Source organism: Leptopilina boulardi, unplaced genomic scaffold, assembly GCF_019393585.1.
Source record: "Leptopilina boulardi isolate dan_hultmark-lab unplaced genomic scaffold, ZJU_Lbou_2.1 LbouV2_351, whole genome shotgun sequence".
Lineage (NCBI taxonomy): Eukaryota > Metazoa > Arthropoda > Insecta > Hymenoptera > Figitidae > Leptopilina > Leptopilina boulardi.
In genome coordinates, this window is record NW_026137920.1 from 1,919,514 (window position 1) to 1,945,362 (window position 25,849).

A 25,849-nucleotide genomic window follows, 5' to 3' on the forward strand; every position below is an offset into this window, starting at 1 on the left:
ATCAAATTTTGAGTTTTTAAAAATTCCTAAAATTCGCATTTTTCAGAAAAAAAATTTTTTCTATTTTTTTTCGAAAATTACGACTAAAAATAAACACTTTTTTCATTTGACAATTTTTAATAGCGATTAAAACAAAAAAGTTATACCATTTTTTAAAAAAAAGACAAAAAATGACAAAAACGGATGAAAAATGGGTAAAATGCAGGGCAAAATTACTTTATTTTGAGAAAATATGAGCAACTATGTATTATCTCTGTTTAAACCACCTTAAATTAACACAAATTACAGTAACTTACTCATAAAATTATAATTTTTTTTTTTTTTTTTTTAATTAAAAATTTGTTTTTACATTCTCATCAAAATGAGAAAGTATTACATTTGCCCGATTTTGACCAATCTCTAATTCTTGTGAATCTCCACGTTTCAAGACTTCCTGATGTCAAAAAAATAGGTTTTAAAAAATTGTTTGTCTGTATGTATGTATGTATGTATGTATGTCTGTATGTCTGTAGACAAAAAAGTTGTCTCGACGATAACTTGAGCAAATTTTAATAAATCGACTTCAAAATTGGTTTGCAGTTTAAGTGCAGCAAAATCTCGCCTGAGTTCGTTGGGCAGACAATTTCGTCAAAAAACAACTAAATTAATCAAATTTTGAGTTTTTAAAAATTCCTAAAATTCGCATTTTTCAGAAAAAAAATTTTTTCTATTTTTTTTCGAAAATTACGACTAAAAATAAACACTTTTTTCATTTGACAATTTTTAATAGCGATTAAAACAAAAAAGTTATACCATTTTTTTAAAAAAAGACAAAAAATGACAAAAACGGATGAAAAATGGGTAAAATGCAGGGCAAAATTACTTTATTTTGAGAAAATATGAGCAACTATGTATTATCTCTGTTTAAACCACCTTAAATTAACACAAATTACAGTAACTTACTCATAAAATTATAATTTTTTTTTTTTTTTTTTAATTAAAAATTTGTTTTTACATTCTCATCAAAATGAGAAAGTATTACATTTGCCCGATTTTGACCAATCTCTAATTCTTGTGAATCTCCACGTTTCAAGACTTCCTGATGTCAAAGAATAGGTTTTAAAAAATTGTTTGTCTGTATGTATGTATGTATGTATGTATGTATGTATGTCTGTAGACAAAAAAGTTGTCTCGACGATAACTTGAGCAAATTTTAATAAATCGACTTCAAAATTGGTTTGCAGTTTAAGTGCAGCAAAATCTCGCCTGAGTTCGTTGGGCAGACAATTTCGTCAAAAAACAACTAAATTAATCAAATTTTGAGTTTTTAAAAATTCCTAAAATTCGCATTTTTCAGAAAAAAAATTTTTTCTATTTTTTTTCGAAAATTACGACTAAAAATAAACACTTTTTTCATTTGACAATTTTTAATAGCGATTAAAACAAAAAAGTTATACCATTTTTTTAAAAAAAGACAAAAAATGACAAAAACGGATGAAAAATGGGTAAAATGCAGGGCAAAATTACTTTATTTTGAGAAAATATGAGCAACTATGTATTATCTCTGTTTAAACCACCTTAAATTAACACAAATTACAGTAACTTACTCATAAAATTATAATTTTTTTTTTTTTTTTTTAATTAAAAATTTGTTTTTACATTCTCATCAAAATGAGAAAGTATTACATTTGCCCGATTTTGACCAATCTCTAATTCTTGTGAATCTCCACGTTTCAAGACTTCCTGATGTCAAAGAAATAGGTTTTAAAAAATTGTTTGTCTGTATGTATGTATGTATGTATGTATGTATGTATGTCTGTAGACAAAAAAGTTGTCTCGACGATAACTTGAGCAAATTTTAATAAATCGACTTCAAAATTGGTTTGCAGTTTAAGTGCAGCAAAATCTCGCCTGAGTTCGTTGGGCAGACAATTTCGTCAAAAAACAACTAAATTAATCAAATTTTGAGTTTTTAAAAATTCCTAAAATTCGCATTTTTCAGAAAAAAAATTTTTTCTATTTTTTTTCGAAAATTACGACTAAAAATAAACACTTTTTTCATTTGACAATTTTTAATAGCGATTAAAACAAAAAAGTTATACCATTTTTTTAAAAAAAGACAAAAAATGACAAAAACGGATGAAAAATGGGTAAAATGCAGGGCAAAATTACTTTATTTTGAGAAAATATGAGCAACTATGTATTATCTCTGTTTAAACCACCTTAAATTAACACAAATTACAGTAACTTACTCATAAAATTATAATTTTTTTTTTTTTTTTTAATTAAAAATTTGTTTTTACATTCTCATCAAAATGAGAAAGTATTACATTTGCCCGATTTTGACCAATCTCTAATTCTTGTGAATCTCCACGTTTCAAGACTTCCTGATGTCAAAGAATAGGTTTTAAAAAATTGTTTGTCTGTATGTATGTATGTATGTATGTATGTATGTATGTCTGTAGACAAAAAAGTTGTCTCGACGATAACTTGAGCAAATTTTAATAAATCGACTTCAAAATTGGTTTGCAGTTTAAGTGCACCAAAATCTCGCCTGAGTTCGTTGGGCAGACAATTTCGTCAAAAAACAACTAAATTAATCAAATTTTGAGTTTTTAAAAATTCCTAAAATTCGCATTTTTCAGAAAAAAAATTTTTTCTATTTTTTTTCGAAAATTACGACTAAAAATAAACACTTTTTTCATTTGACAATTTTTAATAGCGATTAAAACAAAAAAGTTATACCATTTTTTTAAAATAAGACAAAAAATGACAAAAACGGATGAAAAATGGGTAAAATTTAGGGCAAAATTACTTTATTTTGAGAAAATATGAGCAACTATGTATTATCTCTATTTAAACCACCTTAAATTAACACAAATTACAGTAACTTACTCATAAAATTATAATTTTTTTTTTTTTTTTTTATAAGTCCAACCATTGTTATCCATTTCCAAACATTGCAATTGTTTTATAAAAAATCCTCTATTCCAAAATAGTTTATATTGCGCTGTTTATACCAGATTTTCTTATGTTTTCGATTACTAACTCGCTGAATCCGAATTTGAGTTCAGATTAAAAAATTTCAAAATGGCGGACCCAATATGTAAGAATAATTTTAAATTGATTTGTTTCGTTTAAAATTTTGTACTCGGGAGTTTTTGGGGTCGCTGAATCCAAATTTGAGGTAAAATTTAAAAATTTCAAAATTGCAAACCAATATGGAGGAAATTTTAAAATTGATTCGATTCGTTCAAAATTCGGTACTGGTGGTTTTTTGGCGTCTATGAATCCAAATTTTGAATCTGTTAAATCTATCCCCAAATTTGATTCAACGACCCCAAAAACTCCCTAGCACCGCATTTTGAATGAATGGAATCAATTTTAAATTTTTCCATCATATTGGGTAGCCATATTAGGTCCGCTATTTTAGATTTTTTTTATATCTGACTTTTTTGGATTCAATGACCCCAAAAACTTTTAATACAATTATATGATATTTCTGTGGAAACTTTTTTTTTAGTCCGTTTTGAGCCCACAGCCCACCCCTGTTCCAATATCCTGCAAGTGATCCTAGTGTGATCATGTGTAGAATTCTTAACAGGATTCCTCAGGGAACCTATAAGAATCCTATATAGTAACCTCTAGAAATCCTTTAAGGATTATATACAGGAATTTTTAACTAATTGTAAGTATGTTTCAAAATTCAAGACTAAGGTTTTATTACAAGTGTTTAGGAAGTAAACTTTAACTTTGCAGTGGTTTTTTTACATTCTCATCACAATGAGAAGGAATTACATTTGGGCGATTTTGAGCATTCTCTAATTCCAGTGAATCTCGACGTTTTTTTTTATAACTCCAACTGTTGTTTTCCATTTCCAAACATTGCCATTGTTTTCAAAAATTCCTCTATTTTAAAATAGTTTATATTGCGTTGTTTATACCACAATTTCGTATTTTTTCGATTATTTACTTTTGAATTGGTTTAAATTCATTTATTTGTAGATTTTTTAAATTCTCATCATAAGTTAGAAAGTATTCATTTTGGTCGATTTTGACTTTTTTCAAATTTTAGTGAATCTGTATGTTTTGAGACCTCTTGATGCCAAAAAAGTATGTTTTGAAATCCTGTCCGTCTGTTTGTTGTCTGTAGTCTGTCTGTGGACTCATTTTGTCCCCACGATAACTTGAACGTATCTTAACGAATCGCTTTGATATTTGGTACACGCTTTCAACATGTAAAAATGAAGCCTGAGTTCGTTGGACAGACTAATCCGCCCAAAAATTCAAAAATTATTCAAATTTTAAATTTTTAAAAAATTCAATTCTTCTTGAAAAATTTTTTTTTTTAATTTTCTCTTAAAATACTCCCAAAAGTAAACTTTTTTTTCTTTAACCCTTTTCGATACAGATTAAAACAAAAAAGTTAAAAAAGTTATGTTCTATTACGTTTAAGGTAACAAAAATTTTTAATTTTTTTCGATGTGTTATTTTACTCATTAATTTTTTGCGGCACAGTTTTAACCTATTTTGACACCTTTTCTTTTAGCAACTTTCCTCTCTATAGATTTAAAGTTTTTGAAGCAGTATTCATAAAACATTTTTTCCACTATAACGAAAGCATTGTGAAGTGAAACAAAAATAATAAGTGTAGCAGGCAAAATTATAAAGAATTATAAATTAACTAAGTATAAACATTGCTATTTTTTAAGAGAAAATTCATTTTTCAACAATCTTTTAACAAATTTAAATAAATCTTTCTACTCCTTGGTTTTTTAGTTCGCTCATTACGATTCTGAAGTTAGTTTTTAAATATTCAAAATGGCGTATTGAAACATTTTTGACCCGATATTTTTAGCATTTAAAGGTATTCTGAAGGGTTAAGATTTGAAAAAATTAAAAAAACTGAACAAAAATTCTAAACAAATCTTTTTTTTAATGCTTGTAAATTGTTTATTTAAAATTTTTCGGTTCTTTTAGTACACTATTTGATATAGCCTCAAATTACCTGTAAAAATTTTATTAATGGGTTAATGCATGCCTACTTTTCCTATTGTATGTTTCTAATTTTCGAGCGTGAAACGCGAGTGTCGTGATGAGAATGTTATCCTTAAAGTCAAAGTACTTTAAGAAAATGAAATTTAATTTATAAAAACCAAAAATTTCACTTATATAAATTGTACAAAAAAATTTTTATGAATAAAAACATGAGGGCAAAACCTCATATAATAAATTTGCTGATTTAAAAATGCATTTACTTTAAAGTTCTTTTTTTTAATGTTTTTAAATTTTCAATTAATTTTTTCTTTTACTCAATTGAAATTAGTTCAAAGCGGAATATCTTATTTTAGTAAATAATTTGATTTGTCGATTTTCGTTAATTACAAAGACCTGGCCAATCAACGGCGCAAAATTAAGGAACTAAGTTTGAACAGCTGCACTGCCGCTATTCTCTTTTTTTTGCTCGATAAAAAATGTATTCTAATACCTTTAAAACTTACCTATTTGTAGAATTTAATTTAACGCATTTTAATAAAGACTATGAGTTGTTTCTAATAAATTTTTCAAAACAAGTCGATTATATGAAGCTCCCCTTTTAAAATAACTACTTTTGTACTTATTTTAACTCTGTGTGTAATTAATTTTACTCTTTTTAATAAAATTAATAAAAATAATTTCTTTCTTCTTGACATTTTACTTCAAAATTAATTATATCAACTACAAAGTCTGAAACAACTACAAAATCTCATTCTACCAAATGGATTCTTGGGTCATTCAACTACTTTCTGGTAGTATAATTAATACAATTTTTGAATGTAATTGAAAAATTTTTGAATTACACAGTGTAGTTAAAAAGTAATTAATGCTACTAGGTTTTGAATTGTAATAAACAAACAAAGCGCGTAGCGCGATGCTTAAACAATGCACGCGAAGCGGGACGAACATCCTTCGCGCGCCCCGGGGCGCGCTCAAACTAGCGAGCGAAGCGAGCCCCTACGCGCGAAGCGCGTGATGAGAATGTGGCCGCCCCTGCAGGGGGCTGCCGGATTTTTTTTGTTTAATTTATGATTTTAATTTCTACAGATGAATAAAGATATTCTGGATTTGTTCTCAGATGAGGAAAGTAACTTTTACAGTTACCAACTTATTTCTTATCCTGGTTATGAAGATGACAATGCTAAAAAAGCTGCCGACATAGTGTTGGCATCTTGGATCACTTATAATAATAAAAATAAAATTTTTTTACTAAGTTTCATCCACCATAATATGATGAGCGTAGCAAAAATAAGAATCCCTACTGAAAATTCCCACAAAGGTTCCTACATGGAAGCCTAATTCAAAACTCATGTGATAATCCATTTTGATTATAGGAATCCATATAGAATTCCATAAAAACCCCTATGTGAAATTGGGACACGATTATGAATAGGATTTCATATGAGAATTTACGTTTTTGTCTCTACATAGAAATCCATGTGGATTCTTATGTAATTTCTTACATGTTTTTTGTCAAATATTTATGTCAATTTCTTTGTCAATTCCCTATGTCAATTCCCCATGTCAATTTTCTACAAAAAATCTTAGAAAAATTCTCAGTTGAAAATCTACCTAAAATTAATAAATTTCCAATAAAAAAAACTTACGTGCTATTTACTATATAAATTTTCTACATAAAATCTTACAAAAATTTCTGGTAAAAATCCTACCAAATTTGAAAGTTTCCTACATAAAAACTTGCGTCCAATTTCCAACTAAAATTTAATTTTCCACATAAATGCTAAATATAAAAAAAATTCAATATCATAATTAAATTTCCTTCCCCATTGAAAATTGTTAACCCTTACGTGAAGCATTGTAGGTGTCTCTGAAACAAAAAACTTTTGTTTAAGGCGTAAAAAATTTTTGTAAGTATTTAAAAAGTTTCATTTAACACTAGGAAGTACCCAGAAGCATATTTAAAGTTAAGGTTATGAAATTTCAAATTCAGACAATTTTGTTGGTATTTTTGTATGTTATGTTTAATACTTCGAGAATGTTTTATAGTTAAAAAAAATTAATCAAAATGTTTTATTCTGTAATTTAGTAAATGTCTGTACATAAAAGTTTAATAAAAATTAAAAATCAACTATATTTTTGAAGATATTTTAGTTGTTTTTCAAGAATTAAAAATATAAATATAAATTGATAAATAAATAATCAGAAGAAAAAATTTTAATTATGATAAAAACTTTTTGTTTGAAATTACATGGAATAAATAATTAACTGATTTATATTTAATTTGACGGAGACAGTTGATAAAAATCAATTGACCTAGGAGCAAATATTTGAAGGTTAATTGTAGATATTTGATTTTGACTGAGTTTAGGTACTATGATAATTGCTTCTCGTAAACGATTGAGCTGTTTAACATAAACTTCCCTGAAAAAGTTTATGAAAACGACCTGAACACTAGGAAAGTATTTTGAAACTTCCTAGTGATCATTTATCACGTTTTAAGGTTAACTTGTTCCAGAAGTTGACGAAAAATTACCCTGAGTAATCATAGGTACCTGGAAATCTCTTGTAGCGATCGTCTTTCATATTTTAGGGTTTTCTTCCTCGAAGAAGTTATCGAAATTTAACTAACTTTTAGAAAAGTACCTGGAGAGATCCTAGTAATCGACTATTGATTTTTTTTCAGTTTAATACATTAGAAAATGTCGATTAATTACCTGGATCTCAGACTGAAACCTTGAATAGGTTCCTATAAGTAATTAACATGCAAAATATGATTAACCTAAACTTTAAATATGCTTCTGGGTACTTCCTAGTGTTAAATGAAACTTTTTAAATACTTACAAAAATTTTTTACGCCTTAAACAAAAGTTTTTTGTTTCAGAGACACCTACAATGCTTCACGTAAGGGTTAACAAGTTGTGACGCTGCAATTTGTGCACGTCACAAAATCTTATTAATACAAAATACTTACAAGTTGTAGAGAATCAGAAATTAAAAAAAAAAAATACGACAGCACGATTCGGCGAAAAAGCGACACTCCATGACTGAATTTTGCGAGAAATGTCAAATAATTTTAGTTGCGATATTGCCGTTTTTCTTTATTTTTTTATGTATATATCCGAGCGGGAAACCAGAAGATCCAGCCAACGTAGATGACATCTGTCCATTCTCGATTTCAAACTACAAGTCCTTGTTCATTTAAAAAGAAATTGTCACTCAGCTACATCACAAGAAACCTGTCAAGAATTATGAAAGGATTAGGACCGTCATTGTTATGAAAATATTGTTACGATACCCTGTTCACCTTCGCCGACGAGGAGATCTCCGAACTGTTGAGATAAGTCAAAGGAAGGATCGAACACCAACTTATTGCCGCTCCGAAACCGAGAGATCCCTGATTTTCGAGGGGTAATCGTGAGGAACGACACTTTGTTACGAATTGTTAAGCCGTTCCGACATCGTGGGGTCCATGAATTTCGATGGATTATCGTGAGGAACAACCTTGTTACGAAAGAAAAAAATAAACTAACAAAAATTGCTGTTCTGCTATTACGAACAGAATTGGGGTTATGTTGTTTGTTTTGGTTGCCACCTGGGCACACTTGTTGAATTATTGCCGGTAGCCGCTACACCATCTTGGCGCTGTAAAATTTCTGACGGGTCCGCCTTCACGATCTTGGAAGGAGGTTGAAAAATTACCGCGAGGCCAATTATAATTATTTTGATGAATTTGCTGATCCTGGCTAAAATCAAATACCTATAAATTACGTTGAGTCGCCATGAATATTTTATTCAAGAAGATAATGGAAATTCTCTAAGTCAATTGGATTGATTGTTAATTCAAATTAAGTGAAATTTGAACTTGGACTAACTACGTAACTATTCTGGAAGTCGAGGAAAACACATCAGCCAATCAGCGTCGAAGGACAACGGTATAGACCGAGGACGACACTCACGACGTTTCCCCTCTGTTTTCTTGTAATTTTTGTAATTTTGTGGTTAGAAAAATTGAGAGGGAAGACGAGTCCCATTATACATCGTGCTGTCTGTTAGATTGATCGATTTATCGGAAAAAATTAAAACAATTATTGGCAGATTTTTATAGATGCTCCAATAAATTGTAAATTGATATCGAGGTAAGCTAAACTTTCTTAAAAATTAAAAACATGATTCTTTGTAAAATATACGAGTTCGGCCAAAAAGTGAAAAATAAAAATTAATTAACTTTGAAAATTAGAAAATAAAAAAATGGCGAACTCGAGCACATGTTGTGGGACGAATTTTCTCTCGAGTGTTTCGGCAAATTATTAAGATAACCTTGATTATTCAGTAAAATTTAAATTCAGTAAAATATTTCGAAAAATTATGAGTAAAAATTTGAGAATTTTATTACGAAATTCGCGATTTTGTTGTTTCAGATAAAAATTTGGTTATGTCGCTTCTCGACAAGTTCTTTCCGATTTTTTTTTTCTTGCAGTCATGGAGTATTCATCGGCTATTAAGAGCCAATATTTTTACTTTAATGTAAATTTATTCAGAAAATTATTAAAGTCTTAATTAATTAATGTAAATTAAAATTTTGAGTTATTATGAGCCAATTCTATTAATTAATCTTTTTTTGTTAATTATCGTCGTTTAAAAATTGAGAACAATTGTAAAAATAAAACTTTGTCTTCAGCAAGGATTTTTATATGTCAATTCTAGAAATTATAATAAATGAAAATAATTGATTTGATAATAAAATAATGTGTCAAAATTATTATATATGAAAAATTATTAATCACACACACGCACTGACTAGAGGAACCAGGTCTCATTGGAGAATTTTTTATGGAATTTTGTTCAGCAATTAATGAAATTTAAGGTTATGATTGTTATGACAAATTTTGGGAATTTTTAGTTAAGATTGTTAAGAGATATTTTTGGGTCCTTAAGAGATTATTGTTGAAAATAAGAAAATTTTGTGAGCTGCGAATCGTTCCTCTCTTGGCAGGAGGACATGCAGGTAATTATCGATTTATTTTTTTTTATTTCGAAAATTATTACCCTCACAAAGTTTGCGGGAATTTTTTCTGAGAAATTCCCGGGAGTCTCCCGGGAACTTTTTCACGTGGGTTGTGATGTAATAAATATATCATATTGTTATATAACATATACGTATACAAATTAGGTAACAATTATATCACCATAGAATAACAGAATTATAACACAGCGTTTCATTCTCATTATATAATGATTACATTAAAATAATGTTACAGAGTGACATAACAATATGACCTATTTGTTATGTAGCTGATACATAACGTGTTTGCTGGGTACATATATTATTTTAAACGTCCTTAATATTACAAATGTAACATTGTTACATCAATGCTACAAACATCATAACCAAAGAAAATCAATAGTGCAACATTGATGCATCAATGTTACAACCTACATTAAAACTAAATTCCCAAAAATTAGTAATGTAACATTGTTACAACAATGTTACAATTTTATCCCCATAATTAAATTTTTAATAAAATTAATAAAGTAACACTGTTACATAAATGTTACAAGTCCAAAATTAAGTTTAAATAAAATAAATAATGCAACATTGTTACATGAATGTTACAATTTTATAATTAAATTCCAAATAAATAGTTGTTCTAACAATGTTATACTAGCGTTGCTTTCCCCATATAACCAATATTTTGGTTTATAATTTTATTGCAGAGTTGATATATGATATATATATATATATATATATATATATATATATATATATATATATATATATATATATATATATATATATATATATATATATATATATACAAAAAGATATCGCCGCCAACGCCGCTGTTCCAAGACTCTGAATATAGCCGCAAGTCAAGAGAAGGGGGGTTGGAGAGAAGGGAGGGGGGGACTTGCGGCTATATTCAGAGTCTTGAAACGATCTTAACCTTTAAATTTAGGGTGGGGGAGGGGAAGAGTGGAGGGGGGATGGGGGTTGGCGCGCGAAGCCGCTGCCGCCGCTGTTCCAATACTCTGAATATAGCCGCAAGTCAAGAGAAGGGGGGTAGAAGAAAAGGGAGGGGGTGACTTACGGCTATATTCAGAGTCTTGAAACGATCTTAACCTTTAAATTTAGGGTGGGGGAAGGGAAGAGAGGAGGGAATGGGGGTTGGCGCGCGAAGCGCGCAGGGGGCATACCCCCCTAGTATATTACACACCCAGAGAAAAAATTTATTAGTTTTGAATAAAAACGTATATTTAAATCATTTTTATTTATTTCAAATAAATATTTTATTTAAATGAAATAAATAAATGTTTGTTTGAAATTGTCGTATATGTTTCTTACAAATAAACAATTTTATTAGTACTTTTTAAAAAGGTACATTTGTGGCAAATAAATAATATATTTAATTCAAATAAAAGTTCATTCGAGTTCAACGCAAGCATGCGCAGAATACTGTAGACGATATAACTTTAAAGATGTCGGACGTAGTGAAAACGAGGTGACAGATTAACGCGATCAAGCAGTTGTTTGTACAAGGATTGATTATTATTTGATTAAAATTAAAACAAATACTAATTTCAGGATAATTAAAGAAATGTTTTTATTCGCAAGTGTTTATGAATTAAATCACACTTTCCTTTTATTTTGAGTGCCTTTCTCCCTGTTGTGTCTCAAATGTGAAACAGAATTCAAATCAACTTATCATTGACACAGAGAAATGGAAATTGTTATGTTTCAACAATATCCACGGAACATACAAAAAAATATCCACGAAATGTAAAAATTTAAGATTTTCAATTTGAATCATAAATTTTAATTATATCAATTCCAGAATATTTGGCCGAATACCAGGCAATTTTGCAATTAAATATATTACATTCAAAACTTTTTATTTATTTGTCCTAAATATAAAATATATTTGTCTCAAATTTAAATATAAAAATTTATTTGAGACAAAGAAAACTTTAGTAGGCTCTGAGACAAATATCCATTTTTATTTAAGTCAAATATATTTTATTTAATTCAAATAAAACATTTCTCTGGGTGCAAAAAGATATCGCCACCAACGCCGCCACCGCCGCTGTTCCAAGACTCTGAATATAACCACAAGTCAAGAGAAGGGGGGTAGAAGAGAAGGGAGGGGGGGACTTGCGACTATATTCAGAGTCTTAAAACGATCTTAACCTTTAAATTTAGGGTGGGGGGAGAAATAGATGATGAAATGTGTAATGAGCTGGAAGAAGCCATTCTCATTATTCCCAGGCATATATTTGGGAATCACAGCGAATGTGCTTCAAAACACCCATTGTGTGACGGTGCTTCTGACGAAAATGAGGAAAACCTAGTGCCATCTTTAAATAAGTGGGCATTCGTGGATGAAATTGAAGAATCTATATTCCGCTGGAGTCGCCATTGTTATAGTTTACTGCTAAACTATGATACAAATTTAGTAGAATCAGCTAATGCAATTGTGGCAGAAAAAATTGGTGCTAAGCTACTTAATGCTAAATTTCGCTTATCGAAATGAGTATCACACTCGTGTCATAGCAGCAGCGTTGCAGTTTAATACTCGGCATGTGGTAACAAAATATCCCATTAACGCCTGAAACTGAAAAATTTTGTGTTCATTTTCAAGCTATGTTTTTATCATCAAACTAAATAATATTTTTTACCGGAGGTACATTTTCTTTAGGTCTTGAATGTGCTCTTTTCGATTCTGAAGTCAAAAATCATTTTTTTTCATACCAAAATTAAATATGGCGGTTTTTATGTGAAAAAACCAAAAAAAAATTTCAATTTTTCAATTTTGACATTTTTTTTCACCCATTGACAGTTTGCGTATATAACTTTGCTTTTAACCAAAAGTGCATAAAAGTTATACACTTTAAAGATACGTAGGTCAGAATAAAAAATTTCAAGATGGCGGACCTAATATGGCGTCAAATCCATTGCAAAATTTTTAAGTTCATGCACATACTTTTCAAATAGCCAAAATGTCTTCGAATTCGACTAAATTTTCTTACTCTGGGGTTTTTGGGGTCTCTGATTACGAATCTGAAGTTAGATTTTCAAAATTCAAAATGGCGGATTCAATATGGCGGACAAATTTATTGAAATCTGTTGAAATTTGTTATTCGAGGGTTTTTGGGGTCGCTGATTACGAATTTGAAGTTAGATTTTCAAAATTCAAAATGGCGGCCAAATTTTTTTAAATTTATTGAAATCTGTTGAAACTTGTTATACGGGGATTTTTGGGGTCTCTGATTACGAATCTGAAGTAAGATTTTCAAAATTCAAAATGGCGGATTCAATATGGCGGACAAAACCTTATGAAAATCAATTTTTTTGTCTTTAGCCGTTTTTTATGAACGTTAACCGACTCTAACCACGTGAAGGTAGACAAAATTAAGAGTCTTTTTTGTTTTTTTTTTATTTTTTCAGGTTTTTAATTTTTTTTTACTTTTTAATTTTTTTTTTAATTTTTAATTTTTTTTTTACTTTTTTGTTTTTAATTTTTTTTATAGTTTTAAATGTATTTTTAAATTGTTTCTATCTGTTTGTCTCTAGTGCAACTGACTAAAGCACTGTTTGCAAAAGTATTTTTCACAGGTTTTGCAAAACTTGTAAGTTCTAATAGAACAGTGTTTTGAAGAACACTTTTTTTGTTTGTCTTTGTTTACTGTTTTGTGTTGTTTTACAAAAACAACCCATGTCCATCGTTTGGATCGAATACTGGGCAACACATTATTATTATTAATAGAAATCCATTTTGAGTACAGAGAGCCCAAAATTTCAATCCAAATCTGATTGGTTTCCCTCTAATGAATTGCTTCATACTTGTTCGAGCATAAGACTTAACCATTGTTTCGTCTACAGAGATTGCAGTTTGAAAATACCCATAACTCTGAATATTTTTTCGAAACATTTCGAGAATCGCACGAATTCGCCATCCCCTGTCATTATCATCTTTATCTTTCGATTTTGAAAATTTAAGTTTCGATTTAATTCGTTCAAAATCATCACGTGACATTGCAGATTTGATAACTTCACAGTGTAAGAAAGGATCAGTCGACCAATAATCTCTTTGAGATTTTCGTGAATTGATTGCAGTTAGAATAACAATTCCTAAAAAAGTATTGAAGTCTTGCAAAGATAAATCAAAATCATTTTCTTTACATGCATCAATTATATACTTCTTAATTTCACTGCAAAAAAAGTTTTTAAACAGTTCGACAGGCGTAGAGTATTTAATTTTTTTTTGTTAATATCGCTTAACAAGAGCAAATTTTCTATTTTATCAGTAATCACATTTTCACAATCCAACCAATTATATATATGGTTTTCCTCCAATTTCTTTTGCCCATGTGTATAAAATTTACAAGCTTCCCCGTAAAAAACTTGCGGTACCACTTCTTCATACGATTCGATTTCAGAATCTGAGTCTTCAGAAACGTCAGAATCGCATGCATTTGGTAATACTATGATGTCATCGTAAACATCATTAGAATCATCAAACTCATACTCTTCTTCAGTACTGTTAGATTTTTTAGTACGTTTTATTTTTGGTGGCATTTCGAAATATTCTAACTTTTAGAAACCATACGTAAGCGTAGACAAAAAAAACAATAAAAGTTTTTTACGAATAAAAATACACTGATGATCTGGTATGAATAAAATTTTGTAACAATAAAGACAGATGAACAACTTTAAAAATAAACATAAATTAAATCTTCGTATATTTTAGATGTATCTTTCCTTTATACACAAAAAAGTCTGCAAAGTGAATTCTACAAGTAACATACGACATTAGTGATACAACATTACTACTACTCTGAAAGAACCAAACATCAGCATTGCAAATGAAAACCATTGAAAACTTGATAATATCAATCCGTCACACCATTTAGTGAAGTATTTAAAAACATATACAAAATTAATCTAAATAGGAACTTTTTTTTCACAGCTGATCATAAAAACATGAAAGACAAGTAATCCCAAATAAACACGCAAACTTGGTAAGCTCGCACACAGGCTTGCTGCAAGTAGTGAAATGTCAAAACAATGTAAGTTTGCAAGGCAAGCTTGCAGCAAACTTGCTCTGTCAAGTTTTTTGCAAGCTTCAAAAGTAAAAAAAACTTTTTTTAAAAATAATATTTCTATTTAAATATACATTGAGCCCCAGCACAGCACGGAGGTAAAAAATGTTTAATGTGCAGCTCTAAGTACATTAGAATTTAACTGCAGAAACTTGCAAGTTTTGCAAGTTTCCTTGCAAGTTTGCTTGCAAGCTGTCCATGCAAACTAACATTTTTAGACATTTTACTTCTTGCGGTATGCAAGAATATAATGAGTTGAGAGAATAACGACTTAACGACGAAAATTCAAATTATTGATACGTCATATTGAATTCGCCATTTTGAATTTTGAAAATCTAACTTCAGATTCGTAATCAGAGACCCCAAAAACCCCGTATAACAAGTTTCAACAGATTTCAATAAATTTAAAAAAATTTGGCAGCCATATTGAATCCGCCATTTTGAATTTTGAAAATCTAACTTCAGATTCGTAATCAGAGACCCCAAAAACCCCCGAGTAAGAAAATTTAGTCGAATTCGAAGACATTTTGGCTATTTGTAAAGTATGTGCATGAACTTAAAAATTTTGCAATGGATTTGACGCCATATTAGGTCCGCCATCTTGAAATTTTTTATTCTGCCCTACGTATCTTTAAAGTGTATAACTTTTATGCACTTTTGGTTGAAAGTAAAGTTATATACGCAAACTGTCGATGGGTGAAAAAAAATGTCAAAATTGCAAAATTGAAATTTTTTTTTGGTTTTTTCACATAAAAACCGCCATATTTAATTTTGGTATGAAAAAAAATGATTTTTGACTTCAGAATCGAAAAGAGCACATTCAAGACCTAAAGAAAATGTACCTCCGGTAAAAAATATTATTTAGTTTGATGATAAAAACATAGCTTGAAAATGAACACAAAAATTTTCAGTTTCAGGCGTTAATGGGATATTACGTACGCTTTTATATAACGAAAAATAAAAGCATTTTCTTGCATTGAAACCAGCGCAAATGTACGCTTTTATATAACGAAAAATAAAAAGCATCTTGCGTTGGAATATGCGCAAATGTACGCTTTTATATAAAGAAAAAGAAAAAGCAATTACTTGCGTTGGAATCAGCGCAAATGTACGCTTTTATATAAAGAAAAATAAAAAGCATCTTGCGTTGGAATCTGCGCAAATGTACGCTTTTATATAAAGAAAAAGAAAAAGCAATTACTTTCGTTGGAACCAGCGCAAATGTACGCTTTTATATAAAGAAAAATAAAAAGCATTTACTTGCGTTGGAACCAGCGCAAATGTACGCTTATATATAAAGAAAAAAAAAGCATTTTCTTGCGTTGGAATCAGCGCAAATGGACGCTTTTATATAAAGGAAAATAAAAAACATTTTCTTGCATTGAAACCAGCGCAAATGTACGCTTTTATATAACGAAAAATAAAAAGCATCTTGCATTGGAATCTGCGCAAATGTACGCTTTTATATAAAGAAAAAGAAAAAGTATTGACTTGCGTTGGAATCAGCGCAAATGTACGCTTTTATATAACGAAAAATAAAAAGCATTTACTTGCATTGGAACCAGCGCATACGTACGCTTTTATATGACGAAAAATAAAAAGCATTTTCTTCCTTTAGAATCAGCGCAAATGTACGCTTTTATATAATGAAAAATAGAAAGCACATTCTTGCGTTGGAATCAGAGCAAATGTACGCTTTTATATAAAGAAAAGGAAAAAGCAATTACTTTCGTTGGAACCAGCGCAAATGTACGCTTTTATATAAAGAAAAATAAAAAGCATTTACTTGCGTTGGAACCAGCGCAAATGTACGCTTATATATAAAGAAAAAAAAAGCATTTTCTTGCGTTGGAATCAGCGCAAATAGACGCTTTTATATAAAGAAAAATAGAAACCACATTCTTGTGTTGGAATCAGAGCAAATGTACGCTTTTATATAAAGAAAAGGAAAAAGCAATTACTTTCGTTGGAACCAGCTCAAATGTACGCTTTTATATAAAGAAAAATAAAAAGCATTTACTTGCGTTGGAACCAGCGCAAATGTACGCTTATATATAAAGAAAAAAAAAGCATTTTCTTGCGTTGGAATCAGCGCAAATGTACGCTTTTATATAATGAAAAATAAAAAGCATTATCTTGCGTTATAAACAGCGCAAATGTACGCTTTTATATAATTAAAAATAGAAAGCACATTCTTGCGTTGGAATCAGCGCAAATGTACGCTTTTATATAAAGAAAAATAAAAAGCATTTTCTTGCGTTGGAATCAGCGCAAATGTACGCTTTTATATAAAGAAAAATAAAAAGCATTTTCTTGCGTTGGAACCAGCGCAAATGTACGCTTTTATATAAAGAATAATAAAAAGCATCTTGCGTTGGAATCTGCGCAAATGTACGCTTTTATATAAAGAAAAAGAAAAAGCAATTACTTGCGTTGGAATCAACGCAAATGTACGCTTTTATATAACGAAAAATAAAAAGCATTTACTTGCGTTGGAATCAGCGCAAATGTACGCTTTTATATAAAGAAAAAGAAAAAGTATTGACTTGCGTTGGAATCAGCGCAAATGTACGCTTTTACATAACGAAAAATAAAAAGCATTTACTTGCGTTGGAACCAGCGCAAATGTACGCTTATATTTAAAGAAAAAAGAAGCATTTTCTTGCGTTGGAATCAGCGCAAATGTAAGCTTTTATTTAAAAAAGAAAGAAAAGCAATTACTTGCGTTGAAACCAGCGCAAATGGACGCTTTTATGTAAAGAAAAATAAAAAGCATTTTCTTGCGTTGTAATCAGCGCAAATGTACGCTTTTATATAACGAAAAATAGAAAGCACATTCTTGCGTTGGAATCAGCGCAAATGTACGCTTTTATATAAAAAATAAAGAAAAGCAATTACTTGCGTTGGAACCAGCGCAAATGTACGCTTTTATATAAAGAAAAATAAAAAGCATCTTGCGTTGGAATCTGCGCAAATGTACGCTTTTATATAAAGAAAAATAAAAAGCATCTTGCGTTGGAATCTGCGCAAATGTACGCTTTTATTTAAAGAAAAAGAAAAAGCAATTACTTGCGTTGGAATCAGCGCAAATGTACGCTTTTATATAACGAAAAATAAAAAGCATTTACTTGCGTTGGAATCAGCGCAAATGTACGCTTTTATATAAAAAAAGAGGAAAAGCAATTACTTGCATTGAAACCAGCGCAAATGTACGCTTTTATATAAAGAAAAAGCAATTACTTGCGTTGGAATCAGCGCAAATGTACGCTTTTATATAAAAAATAAAGAAAAGCAATTACTTGCGTTGGAACTAGCGCAAATGTACGCTTTTATATAAAGAAAAATAAAAAGCATCTTGCGTTGGAATCTGCGCAAATGTACGCTTTTATATAAAGAAAAATAAAAAGCATTTTCTTGCGTTGAAACCAGCGCAAATGTACGTTTTTATATAAAGAAAAATAAAAAGCATTTACTTGCGTTGGAACCAGCGCAAATGTACGCTTATATATAAAGAAAAATAAAAAGCATTTTCTTGCGTTGGAATCAGCGCAAATGTACGCTTTTATATAACGAAAAATAAAAGCATTTTCTTGCGTTGAAACCAGCGCAAATGTACGTTTTTATATAAAGAAAATTAAAAAGCATTTACTTGCGTTGGATCCAGCGCAAATGTACGCTTATATATATATAAAGAAAAATAAAAAGCATTTTCTTGCGTTGGAATCAGCGCAAATGGACGCTTTTATATAAAGAAAAATAAAAAACATTTTCTTGCGTTGTAATCAGCGCAAATCTACGCTTTTATATAACGAAAAATAAAAAGCATTTTCTTGCATTGAAACCAGCGCAAATGTACGCTTTTATATAAAGAAAAAGCAATTACTAGCGTTGGAACCAGCGCATATGTACGTTTTTATACAGAGAAAAATAAAAAGCATTTTCTTGCGTTGGAAACAGTGCATATGTACGCTTTTATATAAAGAAAAATAAAAAGCATTTTCTTGCGTTGGAATCAGCGCAAATGTAAGCTTTTATTTAAAAAAGAAAGAAAAGCAATTACTTGCGTTGAAACCAGCGCAAATGGACGCTTTTATGTAAAGAAAAATAAAAAGCATTTTCTTGCGTTGTAATCAGCGCAAATGTACGCTTTTATATAACGAAAAATAGAAAGCACATTCTTGCGTTGGAATCAGCGCAAGTGTACGCTTTTATATAAAAAATAAAGAAAAGCAATTACTTGCGTTGGAACCAGCGCAAATGTACGCTTTTATATAAAGAAAAATAAAAAGCATCTTGCGTTGGAATCTGCGCAAATGTACGCTTTTATATAAAGAAAAATAAAAAGCATCTTGCGTTGGAATCTGCGCAAATGTACGCTTTTATTTAAAGAAAAAGAAAAAGCAATTACTTGCGTTGGAATCAGCGCAAATGTACGCTTTTATATAACGAAAAATAAAAAGCATTTACTTGCGTTGGAATCAGCGCAAATGTACGCTTTTATATAAAAAAAGAGGAAAAGCAATTACTTGCGTTGGAACCAGCGCAAATGTACGCTTTTACATGAGGAAAAATAAAAATCATATTCTTGCGTTAGAACCATCGCAAATGTACGCTTTTGTATAAAGAAAAATAAAAAGCATTATCTTGCGTTGAAATCTGCTTAAATGTACGTTTTTATATAAAGAAAAATAAAAAGCATTTACTTGCGTTGGATCCAGCGCAAATGTACGCTTATATATATATAAAGAAAAATAAAAAGCATTTTCTTGCGTTGGAATCAGCGCAAATGGACGCTTTTATATAAAGAAAAATAAAAAACATTTTCTTGCGTTGTAATCAGCGCAAATCTACGCTTTTATATAACGAAAAATAAAAGGCACTTTCTTGCATTGAAACCAGCGCAAATGTACGCTTTTATATAAAGAAAAAGCAATTACTAGCGTTGGAACCAGCGCATATGTACGTTTTTATACAGAGAAAAATAAAAAGCATTTTCTTGCGTTGGAAACAGTGCATATGTACGCTTTTATATAAAGAAAAATAAAAAGCATTTTCTTGCGTTGGAATCAGCGCAAATGTAAGCTTTTATTTAAAAAAGAAAGAAAAGCAATTACTTGCGTTGAAACCAGCGCAAATGGACGCTTTTATGTAAAGAAAAATAAAAAGCATTTTCTTGCGTTGTAATCAGCGCAAATGTACGCTTTTATATAACGAAAAATAGAAAGCACATTCTTGCGTTGGAATCAGCGCAAATGTACGCTTTTATATAAAAAATAAAGAAAAGCAATTACTTGCGTTGGAACCAGCGCAAATGTACGCTTTTATATAAAGAAAAATAAAAAGCATCTTGCGTTGGAATCTGCGCAAATGTACGCTTTTATATAAAGAAAAATAAAAAGCATCTTGCGTTGGAATCTGCGCAAATGTACGCTTTTATTTAAAGAAAAAGAAAAAGCAATTACTTGCGTTGGAATCAGCGCAAATGTACGCTTTTATATAACGAAAAATAAAAAGCATTTACTTGCGTTGGAATCAGCGCAAATGTACGCTTTTATATAAAAAAAGAGGAAAAGCAATTACTTGCGTTGGAACCAGCGCAAATGTACGCTTTTACATGAGGAAAAATAAAAATCATATTCTTGCGTTAGAACCATCGCAAATGTACGCTTTTGTATAAAGAAAAATAAAAAGCATTATCTTGCGTTGAAATCTGCTTAAATGTACGCTTTTATATAAAGAAAAAGCAATTACTTGCGTTGGAATCAGCGCAAATGGACGCTATTATATAAAGAAAAATAAAAAGCATTTACTTGCGTTGGAATCAGCGCAAATGTACGCTTTTATATAAAAAAAGAGGAAAAGCAATTACTTGCGTTGGAACCAGCGCAAATGTACGCTTTTACATGAGGAAAAATAAAAATCATATTCTTGCGTTAGAACCATCGCAAATGTACGCTTTTGTATAAAGAAAAATAAAAAGCATTATCTTGCGTTGAAATCTGCTTAAATGTACGCTTTTATATAAAGAAAAAGCAATTACTTGCGTTGGAACCAGCGCAAATGTACGCTTTTATATTGATACCGTCATATTGACATAACGGGAATACATAAGGAGGTAAAATTTGCGCTTACTATAAGCGTACAGTTGCGCTCCCTTATGCATCCCTGGCTTTGGGCGAGCTATTGGCCACGCCCTTTTCCGTGCATTTTCCTCCATTTTCCTTTCCTTGCGCCTCCTTTTCACTCTCACTGCCTTGCGCTTTTCTTTCCCTCCTCCAATCACCGCGCGTCAAACCTTTCACCATACTCGCCTCTCTCCTATTCGCTCTCTCTACTTTCTTCGTACGGCCCTTTCCTTTCTCCCACGCACCGCCTACGCTCTCCATTGCATGAGGCTTTCGCTTTCCCCACTCCAGCGCGCTAGGCTCTCTCATGCTCGCCTGCCACTTTCTTCAACCTCCTATTTTCCCGATACCTTGCGCGCTTTAATTTTCATTGAAAACCGCGAATAAAAAGGTTGTTCGCGGGTCAAACGTAATTTTTATTATTAATATAGTCTCGCGTTTTTATATTAAACGCGAAACCGCGCTTATATATATATGTATATTATGCATGTATATACATATATGTATAATGTATGTATGAGGAGTGTGTGCCATGGGTTATGTATCTCTTCGCGGATTCTGTAGGATATTAAGTGTGAATGTTTTATTAATGTTATATATAATTATATGATTATTGAGTTATTGTTAATAATAAATTAGAATAATTAATTATTTAATTAAGTAGGTTAAGAGGGATGTGTGTGAATTTCCGAGAATTGGGAAGATCTCGCGTGAAAACACGCGACTTGACCCTTGACTCGCGGATTTCCGCGGTTTTTCGCGGTTCCCGCGTTTTTCTCGCGGTATTCCGCGGATTCTCGCGGTATTCCGAGGTTTCTCGCGGGTTCCCGCGTTTTCTCGCGGTTTTCTCGCGGCTTCCGCGGATCAAGAGTAGGGAGTGTACGGACGAAAGGTTGCCCCACTCTTGGAAATTCTCCCACTCTTCACGTTTTGGAAAAGTCACGGTCTTTAAAAGCTGATGCACTGGACTAAAACGTCAGTTCTACTTCGAGCTCACCTAGAGGTTGGTCTTCCTCCTCTGCTCTGCCTACATACGACTATTCTCGACTTAGAAAAATTCGCAAAGTTATACTTAGAAAAATTCGTGAAATTTATACTTAGACAAATTCGTGAATCTTGTACTTAGAAAATTTTCGCCAAGTGTGGACTTAGAAAATTTTCGGCTAGTTTGTACTTAGAAAATTTCTTGACTATTCGTACTTAGAAATTTTCCGCCACTGGTGGACTTAGCCAAATTTCCGCGAGTACTGTACTTAGAAATTTCTCTCCGTGTGACCACTGACTTAAATAAAGATTTTTTCTACCTATCTCCTGTTTTTGTTCATCATACTAACACCGAGTCTCATTCTTCATCATGGTAAGTAAATTTTGCAATTAACCTTTTGTTTATAACAAAGACTTTTAACTCAGACTACATTTCTCGAGTTGGTTTTCCTCTCGCGGAACATCACACCCATACATTACCGAGCTGGTTTTCCTCTCGGCTACACTACACATACACGGTGTCTAGTTGGTTTTCCTCTCACACATCACTACTATATCGAGCTGGTTTTCCTCTCAATAGTAGTATATTGTACGACATAGTACCGAGCTGGTCTTCCTCTCGGATACATTACACACCTACATTACCGAGCTGGTTTTCCTCTCGACTACACCACACATACACCGTGTCGAGTTGATTTTCCTCTCACACATCACTACTATATCGAGCTGGTTTTCCTCTCAATAGTAGTATATGGTACGACATAGCACCGAGCTGGTTTTCCTCTCGGCTGCACAACACGCACACAGTGTCGAGTTGGTTTTCCTCTCGGCTACACTACACATACACGGTGTCTAGTTGGTTTTCCTCTCACACATCACTACTATATCGAGCTGGTTTTCCTCTCAATAGTAGTATATTGTACGACATAGTACCGAGCTGGTCTTCCTCTCGGATACATTACACACCTACATTACCGAGCTGGTTTTCCTCTCGACTACACCACACATACACCGTGTCGAGTTGATTTTCCTCTCACACATCACTACTATATCGAGCTGGTTTTCCTCTCAATAGTAGTATATGGTACGACATAGCACCGAGCTGGTTTTCCTCTCGGCTGCACAACACGCACACAGTGTCGAGTTGGTTTTCCTCTCAATAGTAGTATATTGTTCTATCACTCGTTCCTTTCTCGGTTTGTAGGGTAAGAAACGGTCCAACCAGAGGGCGCAGAGAAATAACCTGATATGGAAGAAACCATTTTCCGGTTACTATACTGAGGAAACTACAGGGGTACAATTGGAAATCCACGACGCCGAGGTATATAAGGAGTACTGTCGCCGACGCCGTAGCCCCGTAAGTTGGGACGCTCCCCTCTCTACATTACCGCTGCCCGAATTCGGTCAACCATCGGAGGTCACCACCCGTGTACCTGCGGCACCAAGTACGAGCCCGCGTAGGGATAGAGGCATAACTCGCCCATTCCAACGTCAGCACTGGACGCGCTTTGACTACGTGTCCTGTAATTACCCTAAGCCCAGGGCCGTAGTTGCGCCAACGGTGGCCCAACCAACCACGCCGTCTATAAGTGCGGACATCAAGGCGCGAACTCCTCAGAAGTGTCCGTCACCCCCTCCGGAACTCAGTGCCAGCCCAAAAGCGAACGGCGCTTTCAGCCCCGAGCCTATTAGCCCCATCAGATCACCTCCGACTCCGGTCATTCGGCCGCCCGAAAGTCGAGTTCTGTCGCTCGACTATCTACAGGATAGTGACATCCTTAATTTGGAAACCTCGCCTCTAAGTGAGGACCCTACGTCTCCAGAGGGAACACCGGAGGCCGTGCGCCTCAGGCCAAGTTTTCACTGTTTGGCCCCGGCCAAACGACGCAAAATTGTGTGCGATTTGCTCACGTTATTTTAAGACAATTTAATTAATTCTAACTGTAATTTTAGTCTTAAATAAATTATTTTGTATTTATTTTACATTTAACTACTTCGTGTCGATTTTAATTATCCTTATCCCAGAACGTGGCTGGTTTTCCTCCTCGTTCAATCCTCCAGTAAACATTCCTAACCTATTCGGATCACATTTATTTAATGCAATCCACGCCACTAATTCGCCAGTCTTTGGAAACCGTCCCTTTGTAATTTAGCGAATTAGATTTGGCCTTTGGCCCAGTTACTCCCCTAAAGTGACCGGTGTCAATATAAAGAAAAAGCAATTACTTGCATTGAAACCAGCGCAAATGTACGCATTTATATAACGAAAACTAAAAAGCATTTTCTTACGTTGGAATCAGCGCATATGTACGCTTTTATATAACGAAAAGAAAAATCATTTTCTTGCGTTGGAACCAGCGCATATGTACGCTTTTATACAGAGAAAAATAAAAAGCATTTTCTTGCGTTGGAAACAGTGCATATGTACGCTTTTATATAAAGAAAAATATAAATTGCATTTTCTTGCGTTGGAATCAGCGCAAATGTACGCTTTTATTTAAAAAAGAAAGAAAAGCAATTACTTGCGTTGGAACCAGCACAAATGTACGCTTTTATATAATGAAAAATAAAAAGCATTTTCTTTCGTTGAAACCAGCGCAAATGGACGCTTTTATGTAAAGAAAAATAAAAAGCATTTTCTTGCGTTGTAATCAGCGCAAATGTACGCTTTTATATAACGAAAAATAAAAAGCATTATCTTGCGTTATAAACAGCGCAAATGTACGCTTTTATATAATTAAAAATTGAAAGCACATTCTTGCGTTGGAATCAGCGCAAATGTACGCTTTTATATAATAAAAAATAGAAAGCACATTCTTGCGTTGGAATCAGCGCAAATGTACGCTTTTATATAATGAAATATAAAAAGCATTATCTTGCGTTATAAACAGCGCAAATGTACGCTTTTATATAATTAAAAATAGAAAGCACATTCTTGCGTTGGAATCAGCGCAAATGTACGCTTTTAATATAAAAAATAAAGAAAAGCAATTACTTGCGTTGGAACCAGCGCAAATGTACGCTTTTATATAAAGAAAAATAAAAAGCATTTTCCTGCGTTGGAATCAGCGCAAATGTACGCTTTTATTTAAAAAAGAAAGAAAAGCAATTACTTGCGTTGGAACCAGCGCAAATGTACGCTTTTATATAACGAAAAATAAAAAGCATTATCTTGCGTTATAAACAGCGCAAATGTACGCTTTTATATAATTAAAAATTGAAAGCACATTCTTGCGTTGGAATCAGCGCAAATGTACGCTTTTATATAATAAAAAATAGAAAGCACATTCTTGCGTTGGAATCAGCGCAAATGTACGCTTTTATATAATGAAATATAAAAAGCACATTCTTGCGTTGGAATCAGCGCAAATGTACGCTTTTATATAATAAAAAATAGAAAGCACATTCTTGCGTTGGAATCAGCGCAAATGTACGCTTTTATATAATGAAATATAAAAAGCATTATCTTGCGTTATAAACAGCGCAAATGTACGCTTTTATATAATTAAAAATAGAAAGCACATTCTTGCGTTGGAATCAGCGCAAATGTACGCTTTTAAGGGGGGAACACCAGTTGTAACTCAAAAAATAATGCTTTTTTCAAGAATATTTTCCAAAAGAACAATGAATCTTTTTAAAGAATACTATTTATTAGTTAAAAGTAC

At 31.9% G+C, this 25,849-nt stretch overlaps 1 protein-coding gene across 5 annotated transcripts in view; it reads left to right on the forward strand.

Annotated features, from left to right (window-relative positions):
* LOC127286267 (sodium- and chloride-dependent taurine transporter-like) overlaps positions 1–25,849 on the forward strand; it is a 499,457-nt gene that overhangs the window by 353,072 nt on the left and 120,536 nt on the right. The window contains exon 1 of one of the 5 annotated variants that reach the window (XM_051312646.1): positions 7,997–9,113. The exons of the other annotated variants lie outside the window; for them this stretch is intronic. The gene's annotated coding sequence lies outside the window, so the exon portion shown is untranslated. Of the gene's footprint in view, positions 1–7,996; positions 9,114–25,849 lie in introns of those variants that run through there. 5 annotated transcript variants of the gene reach the window in all.